We start from the raw sequence: 5533 nt of genomic DNA, 5'->3' as shown, positions 1-5533 counted from the left end.
TTGGCCTGCTGGCTTTGCAAGGGTTGCTGAGCAGGCCAGCAGTGGTGGTAGACCCCCTGTACCCCAATGGGCTTAGTTTAAAGCCCGGTGGAACAGGTCAGCCAGTCTGGCTGAGAAGAGCCTCCTCCCCTGGGGAGAGTGGTGGAGGCCATCTCTTCCCAGCAGCTCACTGCCTGTCTTGCCAAAAAGTGGGCTGTGGTCAGGGAAGCCAAAGCCTTCCTGATGACACCAGCACTACAGTCTTTGGTTGACTATGTGGATCCTCCTCTCCCTCCTCAGCCCATAGCCTGAGACTGGGAGGATTGACAAGAACATCACCTGTGCCCCCAGACTCTTTAGCCCTTCCCCCAAATCCCTGAAGCACCTCATGACCCAGCTGGGAGTGCTCTGAGTCATGTCATTGGTGCCCACATGAATAAGGAGCATAGGATAGAGAGCTGGAAGAGTCTGTGGGCTGGAAGAGTTTAGGGATCTTCTCCGCAATGTCCCAGATGCGGGCCCCTGGGAAGCAGCAGACTTCCCGGGCTAAGGGATCGGGGTGGCAGATTGCCCCCTTAGTCCCCCTCAGAATGGAGTCTCCCACACCTTATTTTTTGTCTTGGGGAGAGCGGGGCCGGTAGCTGCAGTTGAGCCTGTGATGCCTGTGGGAGCTGGCAACTCAGCAGGCTCTGCTGGAGCAGCAAGAGGTGAGTACCTGTTGCTAAACTCCAGCAGGACAGGGGCCTTGGTGCGGCGGGCCTTAGGGCCCTTGACCACCTTGGTCCGCGCCCCTGACTGGACAGAATGAGAGGTCTCAGAGTCCTCCCTTGTCCTGGAGGGAGACCGTGGTCTACCCTCCACCTCCTGGGGGAGAAGGGCCTGGCAGTAGGAGTCAATCTCCTGCTTGCAGTCCCTGATGACACGCAGTCTCTGGAGAGTTGCCTGGAGCTCCTCCAGCTGGTGTGCCAGAGACCCCAGTAGGGAACAGACCCCACAAAGGGAGGTGGCCATGCTCCAGGGCCCCAGAGCCTGAAAAAGCGACAGGCAGCCCCCTCAGCCAAGAGCCAGCGGCTCTGTCTGCGTGGATCCCGGAACCATGGGCTCCGTCTGGGTAGCTGTCTCTGAGTGCCGGGGTGGGGCCACAGAGCTTGAGGGGACCCTCGGGGTGCGACGTGTGCCCATCCGTGTCATGCCTCTGGTAGACTGGCTATGCCTGGGACTATCTACCCTGGGGGGTTCACAGGCAGGGTCTTGGGCCCTCCTGTGCACCCTCCTGTGCAAACTCCACGCTAACTCACACACCAGCAGGCAAGCACACCTGTTTGCGCAGCCTGTTCACGTGGCTCCCTGGAGGGCTGCACAAAGTAGGAGCCTGGGCAGGGCTTGACCTGGGCCAGCTCCACTCAGCCGCCTCCTCCCACTCAGTGAGGGGTTAACTCCCTCCCACCATGGGACCTGCTTGCCTCCAGCTGTGCTTGGGGTCAGTGGGGGGCTCTGCAGCTGCTGGGGGGTTTCTGGGGGGCTTTGGGGAGTGGGGGGATGGTGGGCTTTCATCTGCATGTCTCTCGCTACTCCAGAGCCTAACTGGGGCTTTTTTTGCTGTTGGCAGGTCCTTTTAAACTGCACGAATGCGCAGTGGGCCCACCATTGGGGAAGCTGCTTTCCGGCAAGGGGGGGCCCTGCCTGGGATTTGGGGGGCCCTGCCCTACTGGAGGGGGACTGGTGAGTACCTCCCCACCTCTCTCCCTCCCTGGGGAGCTGGCCCAAGTAGGGGCCTGGGTGGGGCTTGACCTGGTCTGGCTCCACTCAGCCACCTCCTCCCACTCACTCAGGGGTTAACCCCCTCCCACCACGGGCCCTGTTAGCCTCTGGCTGTGCTGGGGGTCGGTGGGGAGCCTCGCGGCTGCTGGGGGATTTCGGGGGGGCTTCGGGGGCGCAGCGGGCTTTCACTGCAGCTCTGGAGCCTAACAGATGCTGCTCATTAGCTCCATACTGCATTTTAATTATCCTCCACCCTGTCCCTCTTCCTAACTCCTCTATTGCTTGAAGAATTCCTCTATCTTGGGGGTCTCAGTCTACTGCTACTATAACCTTGAGAGACCCACATGCTCTCAGGAGCCACTGCCATTCCTGTGAGGTTAGATTTTCACTATTAACAATCCCCACTGATTTTTGAAGACTTTGGCTCAAATTCTTAATGTTTGCTGGTCCTAAGTTTTTAGCCATGGCAGCCAAACTGGCGCCACTCACCGGCACTGTAACTTCTGTAGTGTTTTGTTAGTTCCCCTGAGTGTCTCGCTTAACTGACACTTTGGTTACTGCATCCATTGGCATAGGGACTTCTTTTTCAATTTCTCTTGGAAGTTCTGGATACAGGGATGGACAAGCTGAGGGTCCCAATGGATGAAGACTGGAATCATTGTCCCAAATTTTGCTGTTCCAAAGTTCATTGAGATTAAATAAAGCATCCAGGTCCCAATCCACATCCCCACAGATGATAGTTGCCACTTGTAAAGTCCATTCTTTCAATTCTTTTTTATGTTTACTGATAGTGGCAATGCATCTTTCATGAAAGTTTCTAACCTCCTTACAGGACTTTCACCTATCACAGGAGGTATGTGTTCCCACCAAGGGAAATGCCTTACTAGACTTGGAACTGGCCACAAGGGGATGACTTGGTGGTGGATCTGCAAGTGCAAGGTAACCTAGGGGAAGTGCTAGACTTCAGGAAGGCCAACTTCAACAACCTCAGGAGATTAGTTAGGGAGGGACTGACTGGTAAAAACCTTGGAGAGATGGGAGTCCAGGAAGGGTGGACGTTTCTCAAGGGACTAATCCTGCAGGCACATAAAAGGACCACCCCAGTACACATAAAAGGAGGGAAAAAAGCAAAGAAACCCCGTTGGTTGAGCAGGGAAATCCAGGAGAGCCTGGAGGGAAAAAAAAGAGGCCTACAAGCTGTGGAAGCAGGGGGCTGCCACCAAGGAGGAGTATACTTGCCTAGCTCGAGCTTGCAGAGAAACAGTGAGGAGACCCAAAGCGGAAATGGAGCTTAGGTTGGCAGCAAAAGTTAAGGATAACAAAAAGTCTTTCTTTAAGTACATAGCAAGCAAAAAGAAGGTACAGGAGAACCTAGGGCCCCTTCAGGATGAACTAGGGCAACTGGTAACAGGTAAGCCCAGTATAGAGACCAACCCACCAACTGTTTATGCAGACCTGGTAAAGAGGCACCTGGAGGGGTTGAATGTATTTAAGTCAACAGGCCCTGATGATCTTCATCCTACGGTACTTAGGGAATTATCTGGAGTCATAGTGCAGCCGCTGGCACAACTGTTTGAGCACTCATGGCACTCAGGACAGGTCCTGGAGGACAGGAAAAGGAGCAATGTGGTCCCTATTTTCAAAAAGGGGAGGAAGAAGGAACGGAGTAACCATAGGCTGTTAGTCTCACCTCTATCCTTGGCAAGCCATTTGAAAAAATTGTTAAGGATCACATTTGTGGGGGACCAGTGGGTAAAATTATGCTAAGGAGCAATCAGCATGGGTTCATAGCAGGCAGATCCTACCTGACTAACCTGGTTTCATTTTATGACAAGGTCACAAAATGCTTGGATGAAGGAATAGAGGTAGTAGTTATTTACTTAGATTTTAAAATGCCTTTGAAGCAGCATCATACCCAATTCTTATAAATAAACTAAACAGGTACCATGTAGATTATTACACAGTCCAGTGGGTAGAAAATTGGCTTATGGGACATACCCAGAGAGCGGTGGTGGACAGGTTGGTTTCTACCTGGAGAAATGTAGGCTGCGGAGTCCCCCAAGGCTCTGTCCTGGGACTGGTACTATTCAATGTCTTCATTAATGACTTGGACAAGGAAGTAGAAAGCGCCCTGTCCAAGTTTTCTGATGACACGAAACTATGGGGGGCGGTACACAAACTAGATGGCAGGGAGCAAATCTAGGCTGATTTGGGTAGGCTAGGGAAATGAGCCAAACAGAATAGGATGCAGTTTAACAAGATAAGTGTTATGTGTTGCACATGGGGAAGAAGAATCATCAACACTCCTATAGCCTGGGAGGGACCATTCTAAGTAGGACAACTGTGAAAAGGGATCTCAGAGTTGGAGTTGACTCCAAAATGAACATGAGTCACCATTGTGATGAGGTAATAAGTAAAGCTAACCACACTCTTTCTTGCATAAGGGGGTGCATCACAAACAGGTCTAGGGAAGTGATAGTTCCCCTCTATGAGGCTTTGGTCAGGCCACAGCTGGTGCACTGTGTCCTAGGCACCGCACTTCAGGAGGGATGTGGATGGCCTGGAGAGGGTTCACAGGAGGGCTACTCATCTGGTCAAAGGCCTACAGAAAAAACCCTGTATGGACCATTCGGGAGATCTGAACCTCTTCAGCCTCTGCAAGAGGAGGCTGAGAGGTGATCTCATGGCCACCTACAAACTCATTGGGGGCAGCAGCAAGAAATAGGGGATACAATGTTCACCAGGGCATCTGTCAGGTTAACTAGAAATAGTGGCCACAAATTGAAAGAGAGCAAATTCAGACTGGACATCAGGAAAAAATTCTTTACAGTGAGGGTTGCCAAAATATGGAATAAGCTTCCAAGGGAGGTGGTGTTGTCCCCTTCCTTAGAGGTATTTAAAAGGAGATTGGACAGACACCTAGCTGGGTTCATCTGACCCCAGGACTCATTTCTGCCCAGGGCACAGTGTCAGACTCGATGTTCTAGTAGGTCCCTTCCAACCCTAACATCTATGAAACTATGATTGACCTTTACTGCCTTCTCTTTGGTCATGATTTTTCCTAATGGCTGTAAAGTCTCCTTATGTCCTTTATTTTGTCTAAAGAGCTTTATCTCTTCCCTCTATTCTTCTAATTTTTCAAAAAGCTCCTCATTTTTCTTTTCCAATTTCTAAAGAGGCCCTTAAAGATCTGATTTGACAATTCCACCTGCTCATATTTTTCCCTTAAATTTCTAATTTGTTCCTCTAACAGTTTGTTTGTAGCTGCTCAATCAGATTTCTCTCCAACTGCCTTTTTAACAGCCTGCCATAAAAGCCACAATGCATCCCTGTGCTGTTTTTGTGCAGATAGGTGACTATACAAACAGTACTTCTCAAACTGGCTGTTAAGATGGGAGAAAGTGAACCCAGGGGGTGGGGGGCAGAGGAGGCACTCATCTTTCTTCCAAGGAGATGGTCCTCCCTTTAATACTTCTTTCTCTAAACTTGAGAGTTCTTCCTTAACAGTCCACTCGGATGGCTCCTTCACTGGTTAGACCCAGACCTTTTCTTATACATTTAAAAAACAATGGGGATACTCGTCCCTCTAAACAGTGGTCTCCCCTGTAAGGGAGACTCTTTAAACAATGGTCTCCCTGTGACAGGAGTATTGCTACTGGAGACTTTCTCTTGGTGGCTCCACCCTCCTGTTATGGGCCAACTGCCTGTTTACTCACCTGCCATGCCTTGATCTTGGTTGCCTAATTGACTGTAATTAGCAGGAGGCTGCCCACTTTATGCCCCCTGGTGCCAG

Source organism: Crocodylus porosus, unplaced genomic scaffold, assembly GCF_001723895.1.
Source record: "Crocodylus porosus isolate Cpor-Errol unplaced genomic scaffold, CroPor_comp1, whole genome shotgun sequence".
NCBI lineage: Eukaryota > Metazoa > Chordata > Crocodylia > Crocodylidae > Crocodylus > Crocodylus porosus.
This window is presented reverse-complemented; position numbering follows the sequence as displayed.